Here is a 23,834-nt window from a genome sequence, read left to right as displayed (position 1 = left end):
CAAATTTTCCTTGAGTCTCTTTCTAAGAGAATGTAAGTTTCTTTTTCTTAACTCTGCTGGTTTTTCTGTAGATTAAGAGAAACTTCAGTGGCTTTCATTGAGGATACAGTTCCACGTCAGTGTTAGATTGGGTCATGTTCTCACAATTTCTCTGCACCAGTGCTAGCAATCCTTTGTCTGTGGAGTGAAAAAATGCAGAGAACTGGTCCTGCTGAAAACTTTGAAATAGTCCTAACTGAAATTGATTTACCGAATGTTGACACGGTACAAATTTCTCAAAGGAGAAATTAGGCAGCATTAACCTTCATATTTGAGTCTTTTTAGTCAATTTGGTACTAGAGTTAATAGTTAAGTAATTAGAGTAATCTTAAATTTTGCTCATGTTTAAATAGGAGCGTGGCTGTTTCTGTAGGCATTCAAAATTAGTTGAGCTGCTTGTTCAACTCAAAATGTAGCTGTCTCCTGCAGGTAAATTTGTAAATAAATGCACTTGGTTTACTGGATTTTTATTTCTGTGGCACGTGTATCTTTATTAAAACCTTTAAACTGGGAGAAAAAGCAGACTAGTATGAGTCTTGCTGCCATTTGTAATTTTGTTTGTGTTGGTCTGTGATTAATGTCAGCTCTGTTCCGATAGCTCTGTAATTTGAGATGGAGACTGTGGATATCCAAAGCCAACATACACAATTCTTTTAGTGATAAAATCCTTGTATTTAAGTATAGTTGCTTCTATTTAAAGTTTCTCTTCTTTTTCATTGGGCTCAAATGGTTAAATGGATGTTTATATACTGAAAAGCTGGCATGTAGAAGAGTTAATCCAGAGTGTATAAGGTAAGGTTCCTTTGGACTTTATAAATTACATGTTGATCTTCCGTGTGTTCAAAAGATTTCATTTGAAGTTGCAATAATGTTAACACTCGGCTCCCCTCCTTAGGTGGGTTTGCCAACAGCTCACTTATTTCAGCACTGTAAATTGTGTTGATGATTTCAGGAATGCTACTTTATATAAGAACTTATTCAGAACTCCCAACTGTCAAGAACTGTCTGCATTCTTCTCAGATGTTAGCAAGATGCCTAGCGTTTGTATATGAGAATTGAATGAATGTGTTTGTGTGGGTTCAGTTTTCTTGTGGTCTGTCAATTTGTGTGTGTACCACATATGCATACCTAATATCCTTATTTTAAATTATTAATTAGATATTGCCTCTACCTCTGTTCCAGATAATCTCTGTTGACTAGTGCCCTGTTTGAGATGCAGGCTTTCTGGTTCACGCAGCTCTCTCTGCTGGTCAACCAGTATAATCAGATGTGCCTTAATAAAACCACAGCCAGGACTCTTCCTTTAGTACATGCCTGTCTTTTCCTACTTAAGGATCAGGAGGCGTCACTAGAGAAGATCAGTTGCCTTCCTCCTCAAGTCCTTTCAAGATCTCTGAATTCTTAAGTTGTATAATTCTGCCTCACCCCATGTTGTGTTCCTGTGTGAGTCATTGTCCTTGCCAAATAGATTTGCGGTCCTGCCCAATCTTGCTGCCATGTTCTGTGTCTTCCCTTGAGAGTGAAATGACCTGCTTCTTTCTTTCCCTTTCTTTCCCTGTTCACCCAATTATTTTAGTACGGAGTTGTTATTTTATAATGTCTTGTCTGTCTTATGTGATGCAAGGACTGCTTATGGTAGGTGCTTTCTTTGTGACCAAAAATATCTGTCAGATGTGCTGCTTTGAGTCTGAATTTATTACTTAGAAGTCAACTCATTGAGTGGTGGATAATGATTCTGTGTCTTCTAAGCTAGGTAAGTTACTGTGATTCTCTTTGCCTTTTGGGTGACAGAAAAAGCAGATTGCCTAGTCAGAAAAACTGTAGAAAGTGACAAGATGGAGAGAGGAAACATTACAAAAGAAGAAGGAAATTATATGGAAATTAGGAATGGTGGGATTTTAAGATTAATCATTTTTGTGGGGAAAAAGAAAACAATCTCTAACTTAATGCTAGGACTTGAATATCTCCTGGTCTCATGATTTTCATGTTTGAAGGCCAGAGGGATTTTCAGAACTGTCAGACATGACTAATGCCCATCTAAATCAATTAATCATTTGAGTGATTTTTGTATTCTAATTCAGCCAAGTGTATCCTTGTAAACCTTTGAAAACATGGCAGAAGTTGGCCAGAACATTAAGGAGCCCAAATATGTGCCATACAGTTGACAAGACAGATGAATATCCATCTGGAATATTAATCTAGCAGATAAAATCTCCTGTCTGAATATTGATACAAAGCATGTTACTGAGATTTTTTTTTTATTCCCACCAGCCTACCCCAGTGATGATTTCAATACATAGTCATCTTTATCCCGAATCTGATAATAATTTTGGGTGAGAAATGAACACTGAATTAATCTGATAGTGGTGGCGGGGGCCTGGAGTCTTGTAGGTATAAAAGAACTATAATACTCGCTATATTTTTCTCTTTTGCTAAAAGAAATTATAATACCATGTATGATTTCTAAGAATATGTTCCCTTTTATATGTCATCATTATTATAAAGGCAGATGATCAAAATCAGTTCGGTCCCATTCCACATACTTCATTGTGCATGTTTTGTATATTTTAGTTTACTTTCATTTGAATTGTAAGCTTAGTTTGCCAAATGCTGTAATTCTTCTGTATCAGAAAAATGGATGAAAAAGTTGAATCTACTTTGCACATCAGTAGTATCCTGATAGGAGTGTGGTAGCTCATATTTTTGCCTGTCTTCATTCTTTGTAAGCAGGAAAACACATATGTTTTGGAAACTTGGTAGTGCTCAGATTTGTATTGCTGGTCTCAAAAAGGCCAGTAATCATCATCTGCCTTAGAAGTTAGAACTGAATATTTCATGCAGTTGAAACTTTTTGTTTCAACTGCATGAAAGAAAAGAAAAAAAGGAAAAAAAGAGCATGATTGGCATGGTTGGTAAGAAACTGAGGTATTGTCAGGGTGCTGTAGAAGTAAATGACGTGGCAATTTTATATGTGTTTGGAACAAAAATAAGTGTTAGTCATCTTAAATGTTCACATAAAAATGCCCAGTTCATCTTGGTGTTAGCATTTATCACTTTGGCAGAAAAGCATCATTGTAAAATAATTAAGAGAATGGATTGATTTATATGTGATTCATCTGCCGACCTGTTGAGATACACAAACCTAAGACTTAACAAATATACTGACCTAGGAGAAAACAGTAATTCTCAAGCAGTTGTATCTGTCCTGCAAGACTTCCCTGAGCCTGTTAGGTAGCATCAATTGTGCAGTATTTTCCTTATGATGCGTCTTCCTAGGTATAATCAATGTTTGTTCAACTTCTCAGAAGTTCTAAACTTGGCTGGGGACTCTGCTGCATAAGTGATATACAAATGCAGAACAGAAAAGTTGGCCTAGACTCTGCACAAAGACAGTATACAGCAGATATAGACAGAAGAGTAGGAAGAGTAAGGGACCAATAATGGTCAAGTCGGTAGACAGCACTTCAACATTTTCTTAGTCTTTCTTTTACTTTTTTTTGGGGGGTAGCAAATGGTATAATGGAGAGCACCTCTAGGCAACAGAAGCAGTATGGAAGAGGTTTAGTTCAAACAATAATTGGGACAGGGAGAGTGGGTTTTTGCATTGGTCTGGTGGGGAATGAATGCGAAACAGAAACTGCCTGTGAAGATGAAAGAGTAGAACAAGAGGAAAGAATAAGCAAGGACAGAAAATGGAATGGAATTAGTGGAGATAACAGAGATCAAAGGACGGGATCAGACAGACATGTCAATTTGTGATATCTTCAAGTAGAGGAAAAGTAGTGGAAGGAAAAAAAACAGTGAGAAGGGTACAGAGTTAAGACCATTTAGCAGTTTGTTTGCTCTGGGAAGAAATCAGGACAGGAAGAAGCAGAGGCAGGAGAATGGAGCCTGAAGTGCAAGTTAGGCAGTATGGGGTTCAGTTATGCTGGAGAGAACAACCTTTTCCTAGTAAAATCACAATGTTAGAGAAGAATCATATATACTGGGTGTTCAGGCTAATAACTTCCAAGGTGGTTGCTCAGCTTGAGTGGAAACAGAAGCTGTTGGAGATGCTGAAGTGAGGTGAGAGAAAGAGAGTGAGAACAGATGTGAGGATGGGCAGAAATAAAGGGGTGAGCAGAGAGATTCAATAATCGTATAAATAGGCCAAGAAAAGAACAGAAAGGAAATAAAATGAGAAGTGGCCAGTGCTGATGGGGGGGAAGTTGTGGAACGGGTAGCAGTAGAACTGTGGGGTTGAAGATTGTAGAGGGGAGATGCATTTTCAGAGAGCAGAATGTTGTTTGATGGAGGTCCTTTGGCTGCTGACTGTGAGAATTAATACCTCCTTTGGCTCAGTGGGAGATCAGACAAAGACATGAACGCAACAAAAGCTAGCCAGGTGTCAGAAGTTGAAGTTTTCCGGGCTATAAGGAGAGCTAGAGAGACCTGTTTGTTTAGGGATGAGGGTATTACGATAAGGAATTGAAATGAGTGGAAGCTGAGGAGGAGGAAGGATGTGTATTATGATGGGTGCTAAGAGTAGGGCATAGGGCATTGTACAGATGCTTAAAAAATCTCTTCTCTCTGCTGTAGTGAGCCCAACAGGATGTTAATTTGGTTTGTTTGTATTAAGTTAGAAATGATTGTATTAACAATTTTGCATAAACATTGGAATTGGGAGCGTTTGGATATTCACTGGAGTCATGGTGTGATTAGGCAGTACAAATTAATTTAATCCATCATCTGACAATGAGAAAATGCATTAACTTACTTGGCTTTGTTTCAAAAATACAATGAAGGTTTTTTCTTCTTTTAAAAGATTTTGTATGTTATAACTAGGTGATGTATAGTACTGCTGATCAGCCACTCTTCACTCAGAACTGACAAGGAAATGAAATGTGGGAGTGGCTTTCCTCCTGTGCTGGCTTTTTCCCTCTCCTTCTCCTCTCCTCCTCCTCTTCGTCTCTTCTCCCCTGCCAATATCTTTCTTCTGCCAAGCAGTTAAATATCTTTCCTTGTTACAAGTTGCTGGTCTTGATCAGTGCCAAAACACTGCTGTAGGCTTTTCACAGTGACATAGGAATGATGCTGCTGGGAGAAGGTTTAAAGATACAAGGTAATAGAGTAAAATATATGGGGAAAAAATAGTGAGTGAAACACCCAAAGAAAACACCTTTGATGTAGAAAGTCTGACTGTTCTAAAATCAGCAAAGAAGGAGAGGAGTAGAATGTGTGAAGGCAGTCCCTGCAAATGGTTAAATACCATTTTGTCTTAATCACCGGTAAGAAATTTTCTGAAGATGCAGGACTACAACTCTTGAATGTGATATTAACAAGGACTACAATAGTTGTACCGTAAAGAGTCTGGTTAAAAAACAAGTAATTGTTTCTACTTCTTTTCAGGTGTTGTTTCTAAAGAACACAAAGATGATTTCGTATTCATCCTGGCTTAAGATGTTTGTGAATCTCAAATCACTGTGAAACTACACTGGGAAAGTCCTGTTGTAGGCTTGTCCTATTCCTAAGCTCTTTCCTGGGCACTTATCCTTGGCCACTGTTAGAAGAAGAGTTAGATGTGACGTGATCCTTTGGTCTGATCCTGGATGCCTGTTCTAAAGCAAGTGAACAAGCAAATGGCTTGAAAAAAATGTACTGGCAGAGAAATTAACTCTCAAAATCATGTTCTCATGTTGTAGTTTAGGTGCAGAATTAAATACAAGTACAGAATTGTTCTGTGGGCAGTTAAAAAGCAAAACTAGTCTGAAATCACAAAATGTGCTAAACATTTGAGGCTGGCTAAGGAAGGACCTTTTGGTCTTATGGGTTGCTCCAAAACAAGCTCACTGGATCTTTGCCAGTCAGCAAAAAGTGCCTTTAGAGTGGAATGCTCAGAAAAGCAAAATATGACCAAGTGAATGGAGTATCATGCATGGAGTATTCCCCTACAAAGAACTTTTCTCCCACTTGTTCTCATTTTCTGTCTGTTTAAAATATGATTTTATAGGTTTCATTTGTTCTGCCTTCATAAGAAAAAAGGTCTGCAAATGTCAGCAACAGGAAGGTGGCACTTGTAATTTTAATGCTCAAAGGAATTAGCTGTCTTTAAGGTGTCCCCCAAATGACTGAAATCCTTGACTTAAAGATCCTAATCACCACCCCCTGAGGCTCAGCAATGTGATCGAATCCTCCTCCATCAACTTCCTCCAGCACTCTAAGGCAATAAGTACATGTTGTTTGGAGAGTGATGAAAGAACCAAAGAAATATTTGGTAAGGATTAAAATAATAACTTCTTCCCTCCAAAAAGGAGAGGGGTAAAAAACCCACCCAAGCAGCTGTGGTATATTTTTAACAGCAGCTATTCCTCCTTCTTAGTTCTACTTACACGTACATATGATTTGGACACCATGGGAATGGAAAATGAATGAATTTTTTACCCTGTGGTATGGGATGTGATCCCTACCATATGCTCTGTAGTATTTGATTTGGTAGCCTGGGCCTGCTGGGCAGACTCACAGAACCTAAGGGAACTGGGAAAGGATAGTCCTCGGTGGGGAGTCACATAGAGTTGGTTTACTTAAGTGAGTTTGAGACATGATTAGAAGAGCCCGTATCTGGCAGAGATGGGAGGAGAATGAGAGAGTCCTGCATACTCTTTCTTACAAGGTAAGAATGTAGAGGTGCAGGAGATATAAAGTAGGACAAATAGCTACCCGTTCTCTTGACTCGTGTCCCACATACGACTCGGTGTGCTGTCTCCATCTTCCACTTGAACTGAGGCTCCTCTTTTACTTGACTCCTTTCCCATCGTGGAATATCTCATCCCTCTGGTGTCTGTCACTGTCTCCCAGCAAATAATCACTGTGAGAAGGTATTTTCTTCTCAGGAGTAGCGTAAACTTCTTCCCAAGTTTTCATTTGTGTTCAATTGCATTTCCAAAGGTTAAACCAAAACAAAATGTTTGGCAGAAGTTGATTGTGGCAGGATGCCTTCATTTCCTTCCTCTTTTTTGATTTTTCTAGGAATCAAATGGAGTCCAGACTTTTTGGTCGTGTTCAGTAGTTTCTGTGTGTTTTCCTGTACCTGTTGAGATAAAGCAGGTTCCAGCTTGCTGGCTATTTTCATTTGCCTATGCACAATCACCTGTTTCACCTTGTGTGTATTAAGGTTATGTGTGTATTAAGGTTATGCCTGCCTAGCAATGCACTGACTTTAATTAGTTTTAAACAATTTTAATTACTTTTTAATTAAACAAGGGGGTGTAAATGCTAGGTGACTGAGGTTATTTCAATTAAAATTCGAACCTGCTTCTGCACCCAGTTGTGGATGGGAGGTGAGAGAGGAGAATTTCTCTCTGTTAGGGAAGCTTGACCGGGAGGAGGAATGGGGATGGGGAAAGAGGAAAAGCAGCTGTCTTTTGAGATGTCTGGGCTCAGATGTGGCATACTAATCTGTGCTTTTGACCTAATAATGCATTTCAGACTTGAGGGCTATTCAAGCAACATCCAGATTTTTAAGTAAGGGGTTCTCAAATCTTTGTAGAAGATATCCCATTTTGCTCTGACTGTCAGTTTCTGGTATCTATCATCCTGTCCTCTTTTCTCTCTTGATTTTCTCTTTCTTTTTGCCTAAGGATTTGCTTGTTTTTCCTGTTGCCAACTCTTTTTCTTCTTTCTGGCAGAGATTGTGTGCAACACATAAAATGGGCTGAAGTCTTCATGTGTGACTGAGCTGCTGTGCACACGTTGCTTAGCAGGACATAGTCTGAGGGAAATATTTGACTTCAGGAAAGTTTCCACATCAGATGAGAGGGAATCCTTCACCAGAGGATAAATCCTTCCATTACGCTGTCTTGCTGTCAACAAAAGCATGTGGCTGGTAAAAGGAAGCCCAAGGGAAGACTCTTATGCTCTACCACTTCTTAGATTATTTTGGTTTTAGGGTGTCTCTTAGCATCTTTTGTTGTTTATGAGAGTCATCAACCTACCTTAACTTACTTTCTTAAAAGGAAACTGATGTACTACGTGTTGCAATTCTGACTATATCTGTCTGAAATGACTGGCAGGATCTGTCCCAGCTTATACTGTCCTTACATGGGGTCATGGTGATGTATGCTGCTTATGCCAGTAGGTTGAGGTCAAGTTGTACACAGTGATATTGTCTATGAACAGTTTTCAGGGGAGTGGAAGGGGAAGCATCTGCTAAATGAGGTAAACTTTTCTTCTTTTAGAACCCATTACTCCTGAATAAGAATGGAAGAATAACAAGAGCCCATTTCTGTGAACTTGTTTTATTTACTGCTTGGAATAATGCAGAGGCATTAAGTCTACATAGTAAATGGCATTTAGACTGGATCAGTACCACAGAGCCACTAAGAATCCTGTTTGTGTTAAAGGCATGAAGGATGTCTTGGTCACCTGTGAGGCAAAGAACAATACACCCACAGGCTTTGATAGAGATGCTCACAGTAGTGTCACGTTTGTTGCTTAATTCTCTTTTTACTGAACTCTAAAGAGTAGTTGAGAATGGAAGTCTTAAACAGTTTGCTGAATCATTGTGTTTTATTACTTTGAGAATTGTTAAATAGATTACATCTATGTCTTTCCCTCTTAATGCCTTTTTTTTTGCTTTAGTATGTTTTGGTTTTGTCTTGCACATGCCCTTTGTATTGAACTCTGTGTGTTCACGAGAGTTTCTTTTTCTTTCCCAGCCTGAGGTTTCCTCTATATATTAAAACTGAAAAATGAAACTGACACACTGTGTATGGGGAGAGTTATGGTAAGGGTTGAATGTTAAAGTGGATTTCCTTTTGCAGTGTTTAAGCAGTTTGGAGATTTCAACAGCACTTCCTTTACAGTGTTAATTACTTTTTCAACTATTTACCTTCCTTGAAAGTAATTATGAGGTAGTTTGTTCTTTACAATGAAACTTGTTCTAGTAATTATTTTGTGAAAGAAAGAATTGTGTTTATAACTGATCTACCAGTGGCTCACAGTGTGAGTTTAGGCAAATAGTTTAGACCCTTGTACTTACGTTACATCTGGAAAATGAGAGAGGTTACAATGTTTTATGTAAAGCATCCTAGAACTCAAGTGCAATGCAAAGTGAAAATATGAAGATTACTATGCATAGTTACGGAGTTGTGCAAATAGGCAAAGAATGCCTAGAACAGTGGAAGTAATCTGGTGGCACTGAGGCTGTTTGTCACTGACAGAAGCATGCTCTGTCTTCTACTGCAACGCTGCATTGTGAGGTTTTGTTTTTAATTAAATTTGATACCGAAGAATGCTATCAGTGATCTAAAAAAGTAAGGCCATGTTATTTGGCTGTGGTTTTTTACGTTTTCTTTTTCTTTGTGTGCCAGTCAGGGGGATGTAATTGCACTGTGACCTTATTTGCTTTAACAAAATGGAACTCAATTCAGTTATTATTTGATGAATTGGCAGACAAGTATCATGATGTTTAATTTGGATCTATGTGTGGGTGGACTGTTTCTTGCATGTTCTAGTGGTCAAAGTCCTTACTATGTACCAGTTAAGGAAAAAAAATCTATTTAAAAGATCATTTACTGGTAGCTGAGCAGATGAGGCAAATGCTTAAGGGCAGGAGGTGGTAGAGAGCTATCCATTTATAGATACTGGAATGCCTGCTTGGAAGTTTTAATTCCTGCTTAGGACTTTTTATTGGATTTAGTATGCTAACTGCAATACACATTTAACAAATCCAGTAACTAATAGTATTTATAGTAATTTGTAGTTTGTTAGGGTATATCTTCAGGAGCTCAAAGAATAGATAAAGAGAGGAGAGACCATGGTCGGTTTTAAACTTCTAGTTGATTTCAGTGCATCTCAGCAATTTGTCTTATAACTGAAAATGTATGTGCAAAAACCTCTTAGAGTGACTAGTTCAGTTGGAGACACTCAGTGTAGCTTGCAAGTTATAAAAAAGTCTTGGCTATAATAAACTGTATTTCACTTGTATTCTAGATTTAGCTCCAGCTTATCCAAATAAAAGTGATTGTATTCAGTGAAATAAAATGTGTCAAAGAGTCTGCAGTATCTGTAACAGGCATTTTGGGGGTGGCTGGCTGGGTTTTTCAGTGCATCACGGTCTTAGCTTGTTTTTTGTCATCTCCTCATTAGCCACATGTAAAGTAGCATGAAATAAGAAGTCTCTTTCTGTTTTGCCTTGGGAAGTGGTTCTTGAGGTCCATCAAAGTCTACTCCTTTGCAGCAGCTTGTTCCAAATCCTGGCAGAGTGCTCTAAAATTCTTAGTTTGGCAGAGCTGAGGTGAAGGTGCAAATAAGTATGTATAATATGCTGAAAAGTTCTGTAGAAAACTGAAGTGGTTTGTGAGTTTGAGATTCATTTAGGGAAAAGCCCGTCTTGTTCTGCTATTTAGAGAATAGAGTATCCTAAAGTTTGAACAGATCACCTTAGGTAGATTTGAATTTTCCATCCAACAGTGGGTGGGGAAAATACCACCTTTAGGCAAGATTGAAACAGAATGATTTCTGACTTGGGGTGGGGTCTGGCAGGAAGAACCGATGTGTCTTTGTTCGCGTTACTGAGTGGGTACATCCTCAGAACTTTCTTTAAGGTAGTGGGAACTCATTTGAGATTGAAATGTAGGTGAAAGCCCTAGATTTAAGGGCTTAGAGGCAAAGTTTGTGTTGGAATTTGACTTGCGTACTGAGAGACTTGAGTGTCTTAAGTTTTTTCTACTTCTCTGTCATCAGATAGACTTTTAAGAATAGTTGAATAATTGTTCAGTAGGAATTTTGTAATGTAACTTTTTTATAAAAAAACTTATCAGTTTAAAAATACTGCGATGCTGTAAATGTTTCATCTTTATTTTATAATGCTTTCTCATAAAGGAACTGATAATAACACAATCTATAGCAGCACATTTTGAAATCCAGAAAAGGACACTCTATCTTCTTACCTGATCTTCTATATATCACAGACCAGTGACATTGCAGCTTTCCTTCTCCACCAAGTGCGGCAACACGGGTTTATCTAAAGCCTGTTTTGCAACAGTGCATCTACTCTTGATGTTTTAAAATCAAGAAATACAGAATTTATTGCTTTCTTGACTGTTTGTCCCAGCAGTATCACATTCTTGTTTCTGAGAAAAAATGTTGCATTTCAAATAGGTATTTATTCTACAGCCATTGTATCCCCTATTTAAATCATTGTTTCCTTTTCCATTATGTGGGGTTTTTTTCTTGAATCCTTGTCAGGTAGTCTGCTGGAGCTTTTTGATCTGTTGGGGCACAATTCTCATGGTCTTGCTTTCTGCAATTTCTGTACGCTTTTTCAGGATATAATATCAAGAATAATGAAAAAAGTTTTGTGTCATTCTTATTTTGGAACTTGAGGAAATATGCAATATGAATATAGGGATTTCTTTCAGTGTATCTTAATTAGGAATATTTTCTTTAAAAGTAAAACGTAATCATACTCAAACCAGCATTCTGTAAGTACTGGATACACATGATCATAATTTGACTGTTTTGCTGGATGGAAGCACCAGTCTCTTTTTTTTTTTTTAATGTACAAGAGAACACAGAATATTTGAAATGTTACATTGCAAAGACATAGTTATCTCAAAAAACTTTGCTTTCTCCTTGTCATTTTCATTAGAGTTTTGCAGAATCACCGCTAATGGTACACTTTATGACGAACTTTTGTTTACTTTCCGAGCCCTGTGTTTTTTGGCTTCCATTTTTTTCTGACAATCTGTGTTTATAGAGATAACGTGATCTTGGCAAAGCATGTAGTGCTGTATCTTTGCAAAAGCTGGCTGGTGTTTCAGATAGGGAACAAGTGGAGAGCTCTCAGGCCATTGATGATCAAGGAAGCATCAAGTAAACTATCAAGTAAGTACATTTTCCTGAATTATAAAGATAAAATGTCAACATTGCTATCATAAATTATTCAACAATATGAAGCATTAAAATAGGGTTTAAAAAAAGAATGTATTCTTTTTTTTTTTAAAATACTTCAACCCTTCTGTCAAAGAATAACAGAAACTGCAACATTTATTGATATATACATATATATATACCGTTATTGAACTCTAAATCATTATTTGACAGGCTTGCGAATGCATTTATATAGTTTCGGGTTTTGGAGTACTAGTATTTAATTAAACTTTCATTTGCAGAATCATTTGATTTCAAACATTTCTGTGGCACTGTCTCACAAGATTGTTGCTTGGTTGTTTCAGAGGCTCTCTTTTGTGTTATGTTGTATTGCATTCTGTAATCCTGATTCTGTAAGGATTTATAAATGTGATTCCGTTCATGCACAATGCTCACTTGCAGCCTTGTTGAATCTGTATAGGATCAAAGTTGGGGTGCGAGGAGGGAGGTGTTGTGGATTTTGGTTTTGGGTTAAGGAAGATTTTTTTATTAGCTGGTTTACAGCTGTAGTCTCTAATCTTGCCTAGGATTTTAGCTGCTCCTGCAGTACCAAAGAAAACTTAAATAAAAATGCAGGACATATAGATTGCCTTGTATGATACTGCATTTAATACAAAGAAAGGTAATTCAAAAGTAAACACTTATAAATCATATTAGTGTTCCGGGTTTTCGTAATTGATATGTCATTGTAAAGAGCTAGCTTTGTTTCTTTTACAAAACTTTAAGCATTTTTCCAAAGGAGGTGCGAGGAACCAACACCAAAATCCCCTAGAAACACCCTGCACCTTGAGGAGGAAATTCATACATGAAATTTGCATCAGGTCTGGCCTATTGATATACAATTTCTAAATGGAAGTTGAAAAAGCAGGGTAGGCTGAAGATGAAGAGAGTCATTCTGGAGAGTCTAAAGGAGACGTTGGCATCTGTTGCTCTTGGCTGTTCGGTACAGATTGCTGATTCACTCTGACTTAAATGTTATTCTGTTTACATGCTGACAGTTATTTCTGCAAAGGGCTAATTTGTTGAACCACATGTTTTCAGAATCTCTTCAGATAGTCTAAAAGCTGGGATAGAAGTAAGGGGATAACTTCATTCATCCAGATGTTTTCACATTTTTGATTACTCTCTCAGATTTGCAAGTCTTTCCCTCCCCCACGTTTTTCACTGAAAAATGTTACAGGAAATAAGGTCATGCGTGTTTTATCATGTAGCATATTATGTAATGTTCTTGTCCAAGAACACTTTACCCTTTGTTTTTGTGAGGTCTCAAAAACTGGAAGAGGAAAGAAACCAAAGAACCCACACAGGGGGAGCAGCAGGGGGGACATCTTATAGTATTGTGAAGAACATAGTGGATGTCTTTTTGGTTTCTCTTTGTGTAGGCAGAAACGGTGGCTGGGATTGTGATGATATTCTCCATGGTACTTTACTTTACCTAGTATGGTAAAGTGTGAAAGTGTACTTCTGATCTCTAAAGGTAGAGATTTAGAAATTTGACAGAGAAGAGTAGACTCAGTCATGATATTCTAGTTGTTGAAACCAGACACCTTTTCATCTAGAACAATATAGCAAGAAAGGCATAGCAATACCGTTCTGTGCAATTATTTGTCAGTGTACATAAGGTGACTGCAAATTTCCTTAATCTGTCTTTGAGTTTTGAGTAAGAGATTTTTCTTGTTCTGATCTTGTTCTGATACTTGGCCAGTAATTGGGTTCTTTCTGTACTTAATTAATTTTTTCCCTCTTTCTTTTGATGCAGCTAAATTTAAGCTGTTTTGGAAGAGAATAATCACCAAAATAAAAATAAGTGGCTTAACCCACAGAGGGGAAAGAAGATTTTTAAATGTTGTTTTGACAGTTTTTGTCTCTCCTTTTGCTCTTCCTCTTTCTGTGTACCTCCCACTTGCCTACAGGAGACTAGTGGTGTCACTGCCCTTCCCCCCTGCCACATAATCTTCTGCTCTTGGTTCACAGGAAGAAAATTCGAGCTCTTCAGCCCTCGTGAGTTTCTGCAAACAGTGTAAACACATATGACAGTTACTGTAGAGGCAGTAGTTTTACTAACCTCTGAGGAGGGAAGTTGCCTGACTGGGGAAGTGAGATAAGAGGGCAAGAAAAGGGAGAAGACAGAATTCAGAAGGACAGTCCAGAAGTTTTAATTTTTTAAAATCCAAGTCTTGGAAAGACCTCCCCAAGCAACTGCAAGCTGGGCAATTTATTCTAATAGCCAATTGCCAGCAACTGGAAAGAGTTATGACTGGTTTTCCTCACAGAAATGTTTGCTGTGAGAAACCCTTTTGTCTTCTGTGAAGGAAGAGAACCTTGTATTTCCTACCAGGATATAACTCCGCTTGATGAAACTATTGTATTATTATTTGCCTAGAAGATGCCTTTATAGACTCGGAGATCCAGAGCACTCCTATAGTTGGAGAGATAAAGAACTTTGTCAAAGGTCTGATGCCCTTCAGAAGTACCAGACTACAGCAAGTGGTGGGTCCTGGCTCTTCTCTTTCTACCACAATTAAGCTGTTGAGAGCAGACATTTACCTGAGAAATCCCTGCCTACCGCAGGAAAAGGACAGGTCTTTGGAGGCTGAGAGAAGAGCAACAGTTTTGAGACCTTTTCCATTGTGATACGGCCGGTGTCTGCTGTGCCACTCTTCAGCGCTCTCAGACTGCAACATGAAATGTGTGCGACTTCTGAAAGCTTAGTGTAGCCTATGTGGTTCTTGACAGCATCTGCTAAACTGGCATCTGTTTTGCAACTGTTGATGCTATTCTTTGTCCACACAGTACTGTAGCAACAACTGTTGGTTCATATTTTGACAAATCCCTCTTCAATTATGACACTGGGCATTGCATTTGGGAGAGGATAGCTTGCTTTCTTCAAAAGTGTCTTCCAGCATCACCTCCCCACTATCTCCATCTCAATGTTCAAGAAAGTCAAGCAGTTTGACAAGCAACTTTGCTACTGTTGCTGTTGTCCTTTTTGCTTTTGTTTGCACTTTCGATGTTTATTTTAACTTCTGAATATAGCTATAACTATCATATGTATTGTATAGAGGTTGTTGAAGGGTTTTTCCCCTAGATGGTGTTTTCAACAAAGATGCCTTTTAATAGAAGAACACTTTTTTCTGTTTCAGTGGTGAGTCACAATTTTTTTTTTCACTTTGAAATGTGATTTTTTTTTTAACCTTTTAAAATTGTCTTCTAATTTCTTGGTAATTCACTGGTAATTGCTTTTACATAGAAACTAGTGATTTGATTCTTCAGTGTAGGATAGTGGTTCTCCATTAATTGTAACCAAAAGCCATCAGGCAAAATGAGACTAGTAATGAGCAATCTTCAGAAACACTTTTTACTTTAAGTTAACTTGCTCTGTGCACACAGGAGCATTGGCAGTTCCTTTTTTTTATGTCTTTTTGAAAGAAATCAAAGAATCGGTTAAGGAAGACCTATGCTCTACTAATTAACCAGTACTGCATGATCTGAGGTATTAAACAGAATTCAGTTTTCAGTACAGTTTCTGAAACACAGCCCAGTGTGATATGGCATCTTGTGAAAATATCACTTAGGCCTAATTTTGCTGTTGTCTTTTTTTTTTTTTATTGCTTCACTTCAGAAGAATTTGAGAGATATGTGTAAGGGAATCATGGGAGACTAGTGGCACTTTTCACATACTTCATGCAAAAGGTCTTTCTGACCTACTGTGGTTACTCTTCCTATATCCTCTGTGCATATAAAGCTGTGCAGATAGTGGTGTCTCCGAATGGACTAAGGATCCTCAGATGCCACTGTCTCAGGAGGTAATCTTTGCCAAAACAATTGGGCAACAATTTGAATTGCTTGGAAATTTTCTGATGAAATAGTCTTTTGCTGAAACTTATCAGCATGGTGAAATTGAAATGTTTAGCAGATATGGACCAACTTTGGCCAAAGTTCTGATGGGCCAAAGCAGAGGTGTTGCTTGTGGGCAGGTCTTTAATTTGATTGCTCTTCTGGTAACTTACCTACTTGTCAGGTTACTGTGGTGCTGAGGCTTCTAAGATGTATTGTTCATTCTGCTTTTCTGACAGCATCCCCAGGTAGCTTTCTTCCTAGGGTAAGTTAGAGCAAGGGCCTCATTCTGTTGTGAAGAACTTAAAAATCACGATTTATTTTTTTTTTTTTATTCCTAATCAGAATGAAAAGATTAAAATCCTCATGCTAACAGCTTCTATCCACTTAGTCCCTGTGTGTCATACAAGCAGATCAGGCCAGGATCATTACTCTTTCCTTGTGCAAAAGTTCATGGCTTCTTGCTGAATTGCTGATCCAGGCAGTGGTTTGCCAAGTGAAAACTGTAAGCAAATGTTATCTTTGCTTCTCCACTTGTTTTAGCATATGTTTTGTCATTGATATGTTAATCTGTCATCTTCCTTATGTATCTGCTTGTTACCGTGTGCATTCAAATTTTGATATATTAAAAATCCTTCTGTGAATTAATGTACAGTTGATAAAACAGGAAAATTCCTTGGGAGTCACTTAACTTTTTTCAGTTGTTTCTTGTATGAGTAGTTGTTTTCTTGTGTCAGTGGCTTTACCTTGTGTCAGGGCAACTTTTAGATCTCCCAATAGGCAGAGCATATTAGAGGAAGATGGTGAAAATTAAAGACATACTTTTTCTCTACAAAAAAATCTTAAAACATGTTTTTAGACAATATTTTATATTTTTGTGAAAGTTATTTTTAAAGTAAGAACTGGGAAAAGATCAGAGTTTTCTTAATGCAGAAGATGATGCATTTAAAGCACAGATTAACTGTATGTGTAAACTTGGCATCCGTTGCCTAAGCAATGGAAAAGTTCTCAGATTTTCCAGATTGCTTAGTATTTTTAAAGGTATTGTTGAGTACTTTGATAAAGTTAGTCAGAAGAATGTGTTCTTTTGAATATGTGTTGGAAAGTTGTGAATCTGTTGCAGTGAACTTTTGTGAAATAGAAGCTGACGTAGTGTGTTCTGACTGAATGAAGACTTCAGAATCTCTTGTCGGTCCATTACGGAGCAGTGGCATTTCTGCACCTGCTGATGTTTTAAAAATACAATACTTTATTGCCTGTCAAAGTAGTATATGCATTTCGTTCCTTGAATTCAGTATACTTTTGTGTTTAAAAAAAAAACCACTGAAACAGACCTGCATGCACAAAGCAAATCGGACCAGATACGCAAGGAATACTGCATGTTAGATGCAGAATATGAATACTGTTATCTTTTTAAGATTAAAGTTCTCACAGCATTAACAGACCATGCTGGGTGCTTGTTACGGGAAAGTTTAGTTGTGCTCCATTTGTACATGAAGACACAACTTCACTGAACTGTGAAGAGTATAATTAAATAGCAAGTATACATAATAAAGGTAAACCAAGAAAGCTAACCAAAACAATTACAAGTGGGAGACTGACTGGCTTTTCTTCGTAGTCTAATCTTAGCTTTAGAGGTAAAAAAAGATAAATATTTTGGAGGTCTTATAAAAAGATACATAATAATTTTTAGAACTTCCTGATGTTCTCCTATTACTGCTTACTAACAGAAGACCTTTTAGCATTTTTTGTGAGGCTTTTCTAGTCTCTTACCTACACTCTTAACCACCTACCTACCATGACTTGGGAAGGCTTTCATGATTGATGTTTACAATATTCATTCAGATTCCTTAAAAGACGGATGTGTGTATAGCAGATGGAAAGTGTGCACATTTTTGTCAGTTTATGCAAGATATCGTAGTCTACTGGCAATACACATGTTGAGTTGCTGGGAGACAACCTATGTCCTCAAGGCCTTACTTGTCAATAGAAAATGCTATTTTGATCTTTCTCCTCTCTTGCCACGAAGTTCACTGTTCAAGGTACTTGGTGACACAGGCACAATAAACACTAACTGTACAGAAATTCTGAAGACTTGCTTGGAAGTGACTGTTGTAGGTTGCAGAACCTCCTCTGCATAACAAACCCTATTATGTTCTTTGCAGATAATAGCAATTTGGAGATGATGGACTAATTTACTTTCACTGAGTTTCTTTAGACTCTAAGTTTGTTTTGGAATTGGACATTTAAATCCTTGCAGCTGCCAAAAATGTAGGCTGGTGTAGAGTCAAAAAAATTGGAGGTAAAGAGGAAATGGAGGAGCTAGGTTGCTGGCAAGATGGTGCACTGTCAGATTTCGTACAGCCAGGAATGTAGGTAACATTCTTTGCAACTTTGCTGCTAAAAGAACAAGTTGTGTCAGATGAGTCTTACTCAGCCTGAAAGTACGTAAACTGAACAGTTTTATAGGATCTTGATGCAGATCCTATAAATAGGTATCTCTGTAAATGTGTGCAGAAGAAAAAAAGTGGTTGACTCTCCAAAAAAAAAAAAAAAAGAGAGAGAAATATGTTACTATAACCACCATGAGCCTGTTCAGCTTGGCATTTTTCATCTTCAAATTTCCTTGCTTTTTATCCAGAGCTATGAGCTGCTGCTCTTTCATAAGTGAGCAATAATTTTTTTGTTTGTCATGTGAAGAAGGACAGACTTGATATTAGGCTGCTTTACCCAATTTTTCATTTGAAAAGCAAGCTGCAATGTCACTGAGCTTATTCAAAATGTTGCAACCCTTATTCCACTGGGCTCTGCTAAGCAGCAAGTAGAAGTGACTTGAGTTCTTATCTTAACCTGGTTTATCCCATCAGTTCATCAGCAGCTGTCTCATATAGCTAATGACGTTATGCAGTTGATCTGGAGTTTATGGAAAAACAATATAATTAACTGCAGTTAGGTAAACATTCATGTAGTTTTGCTCCAACTCAAGAGTCTGACTGGGAATGATGAATGCAAGGCAGTTCTGAGCATGGAACAGTATTTTTAACATAAAAAATAATAACCAGCAATGCCTCTCAATCTGAAACCTGCAGGAGCAGGTGTTGGTTCCATGCTTTGTTTGAAGCTGGTCCTCTTAGATCATTGTGCATGGAATGTGTGCTCAGTAGGTCAGTGGTAGACTGCTCTGCCCCAAACAACCCCTCTTCTACCCCTCTGGCACTTCAATACACGTCTGGAAAACTTGCATTGACCGTACTGGACTTTGGATCAGATCTTAATTGGCTGGCTAGACAGCATTTGAAGGAGAATCCCTGGAGGTGCATAGAAAATACACAGCTGTCCAAACAAGGCAAAACTGCTTATCTCTAAAGCCAGTATTGCAAGGGGAGAAACGCTAATCATTGCCATAACAGTCTAACTTCTGTGGAGAGAAGCTGAATTTACTGCTCATTGAGATAGGTTCCTTTTTCTTGGGGTATTATGATATATTCAGTAGACACAGCACATGGTGCTGCGGAAATTCTGTTTATTTCCTTCTGTTTATTTCCTTCTCTTCTCTCCTGTCCAGGGAGATTTCTGTCTGAAGAGTCACCAAACATAAAACCTGCAGAGTCCTCCCATTCTGAATTCTATCCCCTTTGAACTTCCATTTATTTTTTCCCGTGTTGAGTTTTAAAATTCATTTTGTATCTCTGTCAGGCCCTTTCCTATGTTAGGATGGTCACAACAGGGAATTTATAATTTTTTTCACTCGTACAGGAAGCTGCTGTTGTGCTTAAGTCCTTTCAAATGGTGTTTCTTGCAACCGCAGAAGTGTTGTGTAAAGAGAGCAAGGGTGGGTGTGCCCTTGTCCTTCCTGCTACAAGGCACTTGGTGTTAACTTCCACATGAATAGAAATGAATGTCTGTTTCAAATAGAATTAATTGTTCTGGCTAAAGGGAGTGTTACTACAGGAAGTGATCACACCATGTCTCTTTTTGTAATTACTTTTCCTTTTTCATTTCTCTTTTCTTCCTGTAATGGCATCAACAGTTTTCTTAAACTGATGCTGTATTCACAGAAAAGAAAAACATGGTAGGTGCAAAAAAAATATAATTGGTAATTATGTTTCAAGTCAGCTGTCTGTTTCATACACCAGTTTCTTGCTAGAACTACAGAGCAGTCTCAGTACCAAAAAGTGTTTTTAAAAATGTTTGTTTTTTCTTTGTTAAACTTTGTAACTAAAAAAACATAAATTTAAAAAGTTCTTGTCAAAGACAACAGGAATTTGGGTAAATTAGGTAGTAGTGGATCACTCTCTGTACCTAAACACAGACTTGAATTCTTAAATAATGATGCATTATGAATTGTTCACAGCCATTAGCTTTCCTAATACTGAGTTTGGTTTTATTGCAGATACGTTATGTTCCACCACTGCTCATGTGCCTGCTTTGTCTGACCTCCTGTGGATACCAGCAACAAGTGGGTGACTTGTGACGGGCTTATTTGAAGGGCTTCATCAATCTCATGTTTCATAGAGATTTATCAAGAGATAAAAGGTACTTAACAGTTGAGGATTTATTGGTAGTGAGAGAATGCACTGATTTTTGAACTTCAAAAGTTCTATGTTTGAAGTGGTATGGCTTAAGATCAGAGCCTTGGAGGTTTCCCTAGAAACCCACAAAGAAAAGAGAAAAAAGGGGGTGAAAAATAGGCACAAACTGAAGGTGGGTGAGGATTATTTTCAAGAAGAGAGTTTAGATTATGCCAAACTGATAGAGCCCATAGCTCAAATTCGCCATAAGAAGAAAAAAACCTTGTTCTGAATGGGGTTGTGAATGCTGCATATTATTAAATCATGAGGATTTTGTATGTCCTCCATATTTTAATTAAATTTCTTGCATAAGTGGTGGGTTTCCATGTCATTAATTAATTTCTTCCTGGTTGAGTTAAAAAGAACCGTATGAATTTGGGCAGCCCACTGTGGCTGGTAAAATTAATCCTCAGGTGCATTGGAGGTACAGACAGCAACAGAGAATTGTTATGTATCCATTCTGCATATAATAATGTAAACATGTTGCATTGTAGATGCTGGTGACTGTGGTTAGAGCAATCTCATCCTTTAGAAGCTGTGATTTGTAATATTATCCAGATCAGGAACATTAAAATAATCCTATTGGATCAAATCCTTGGTTCATCAGTACCGGAATCAGATCTTTTATAGTTAGTAGCTTTGATCTCCAAGTCAAGATGCTGATATTCCATCCAGATTTTGTTACGCATTCTTGTTACGTGGATAAATGGACAGGCCATTTTTCACTTTCACTGCGTCTTGATTGTGTCAGACATCTGCTTTCAGATGTGTGTCGACCTGGTATATAGCTGCTTTTTGGAAAATACTTCTGTGACACTGTGAGTAACTTACCTACAGAAGTCCCATTCTTGGTATATTAAATCGTTTTATACAGCTATGGGAATTCTTGGAATTCTTTACACAAACATTTACATTCTTTACACCAACAGAAAGTCTTTTGAAGTATGATATGATAACAAATCTGTTCTGTATACCCCAGAAAACGATACTCAAATATGTTCTGCAAACAGGTAGATTGAAGTCTCCCAGTATATTTAGTCTCAAATGACTCAACTTTGACAATGGTCAGAAAAATAGGTCATATCTTAAATATCCTGGATGAACAGCAATTAAATTTTTTTTGCCACGTTTAATGTTTCTGTTATGCTGATGCAATGGTCTCTGGATGGAGCAAAGATGGGAAAATCAAATGTGTCTGATTGGAGATTTGTCTGGTAAGAAATAGAGGTGAAAGCAATTTTTGTTAATGACGACCTCTTTTACACCACAAGTGAGTGGTGATGATGTGTTTCATGAAGCTCTGTCCATAGAACGGGTTTACTTGGATGCATAGGAAAAAGGCCAAGAAAATGTGTTTTCTATTTTTCAGTGAAGAAACTGATTTAGGAGATATTTCTTGCTTTCACCTGTTTGCTCATTGCTTTGACATAGAAGACGTATTTGAAACTTGAAAATTATTTAAATTAAAGTAGTGACACACAATTATACAAAAAAATCTCTGGAGATTTTTCACATTGTTGCATGGAACTTTTGGAATGAGTGCAACAAAAAAAGTGCAGTAGAGTATTCTGTTACAGTATTTACTTTGCATTTTTTACTGCACTGTGTGGTTATTTCACATGCTAAGGAATGAATAAGCAATGCTCCCTTGGGTTTATGGAGTTTTTTAATATAGAAACAAGGAGGGAACAATGAGGGGTTTTTGAAATGGCAGATGTGTTTGTAAATGCGCAAACTTTATGACGAAGAGCTAGGCACAAGCATGTCTGTTTAGTTCACTTTTGAAATTGGCCAGGTTTTCAGTTAGATCTATAAATATTATTTCCATTCAGTGTTGGATAGACATAATACCAAGTGACCAAGATGAAAGGATCTGTCAGTTCAGGTGAAGGTTTGTCTTCAACAGAGGGTTAATATTAAAATATTTTAGAAAAATTGCTGTGGTTATTACAGAAGGCTTCCTCTGGAGATTAAAGCTGTGAAAGTTTTGTATAAACAAGTGGTAGGGCACATACATTGCATCTTGCATATTGTTGACAGGGGTAGTGAGAAATGTTTTAAATTTTATGTTTCTAGTGATGTGGTTATTTTCTTCTATGAAACACTAATTCCTTGGTGGATTAAGAAAATGTGTTTTTTTCCTTAATTGAACACTTGTTACCTTTGTGCTGGCTTTGCAGCTGAAAGCACAAATGTTCTCATTTAAACGTGGCTGGCTCTATGAATGAGGCACAGGGAATCTACTTGCCCCCCTAAATCAGGGCCCCAAGAACTGTAGTGAGTGACATCTGCACCTAGAAGTTCAGATTTATGTCTGTAGTACAGTACACTGGCTCTGTGTTGCTTAGTTTAAGAAATAAAATGACGCACTTTTCTCTTACGGTGTCTTTTTTTCTTTTTTCTTTGCCCCAGAGTTACTATCATGGTAGCATATTTTTATCCTCCAGTATGTGTAATTCAATATTTTTGTCTATCACATAGCTCATGAAGTTAATGTTTTCCTCCTTTAAGGTGTTTAGCCTTTTTTTCTGCTGACTTAACTGTTGTAATCTATTTCTGTAGCACGAGTCATCTTTAGCCCACATAAATGCTCACCATTTCCTCAGTAATTGTAGTTAGGAGCAGAAAATTAAAAAAAAAAAAATTACGTTCCAAACAGCTCTTTTATGATAAAGCAGCATAGCTCAATACGAACAGAAGCTGTTGAAAATTGCAGTTTAAGAATGTAACACCCATATGCCTATGCAAAACAATAAACAGATTTTTAAGTTAAACAGTAATATTTTCATGTTCAATATATTTGTTAACTGTTCGGTATCTTCATCAACAACATACAGTGGGATTGGGATTGAGTGCAGCATCAGCGAGTTTGGGAATGACACCAAGCTCAGTAGTACAGCTTAGATACTTGAGGGAAGGGATGCCATCCAGCGGGACCTTCACAGGCTTGAGAAGGGAGCCCATGTGAACCTCATGAAGTTCGGCAAGGCTAAGTGCAAGGTCCTGCATCTGGCTTGGAGCAATCACCGTTGTCGCTACAGACTGGGAGATGAATGGATTGAGAGCAGCCACGCAGAGAAGGACTTGGGGATATTGGTAGATGAAAAATAAGACAGGAGCTGGCAATGTACTCTTTCAGCCCAGAAAGCCATTTGTATCCTATAAAAAGAAGTGTGGCCAGCAGGTCAGTTCTCCTCTGCTCTGCTCCTGTGAGACCCCACTTGGAGTCATGCATCCAGCTCTGGGTCCCCAGCACAAGGAAGACATGGACTGGTTAGACTGAGTCCAGAGGAGGCCACAAAAATTATCAGAATTCCAGGTGGCAGCTACTTGGAATCATTTTTAGTAAAAGCAAGCCTTACAGACTGTGGCCAAAGCTTTTATCATAAGCATGGATTATACTGATTAATGTTATGAAGGACTCTCAGAAGAGCAAAGACATTCTTACCTGGCTATTGGAATGTGCTGTTAATCTGT

General features: G+C 37.8%; 1 protein-coding gene across 11 annotated transcripts in view; it reads left to right on the top strand.

Moving 5' to 3' along the window:
• The window catches only part of JAK2 (Janus kinase 2), a 97,054-nt gene that overhangs the window by 18,909 nt on the left and 54,311 nt on the right, over positions 1-23,834 (top strand). For 5 of the 11 annotated variants that reach the window (XM_063319321.1, XM_063319322.1, XM_063319330.1 and 2 more), the window contains exon 3: positions 20,180-20,322. The gene's annotated coding sequence lies outside the window, so the exon portion shown is untranslated. Of the gene's footprint in view, positions 1-11,806; positions 11,905-13,932; positions 14,440-19,816; positions 19,859-20,179; positions 20,323-23,834 lie in introns of those variants that run through there. The other 6 variants (XM_063319325.1, XM_063319326.1, XM_063319327.1 and 3 more) reach the window with 6 other exon arrangements.

Source organism: Chroicocephalus ridibundus, chromosome Z, assembly GCF_963924245.1.
Source record: "Chroicocephalus ridibundus chromosome Z, bChrRid1.1, whole genome shotgun sequence".
In the NCBI taxonomy this organism is placed as follows: Eukaryota; Metazoa; Chordata; class Aves; order Charadriiformes; family Laridae; genus Chroicocephalus; species Chroicocephalus ridibundus.
Note: the sequence above shows the minus strand (reverse complement) of the source record. Positions and strands in the feature narration are given on the sequence as shown.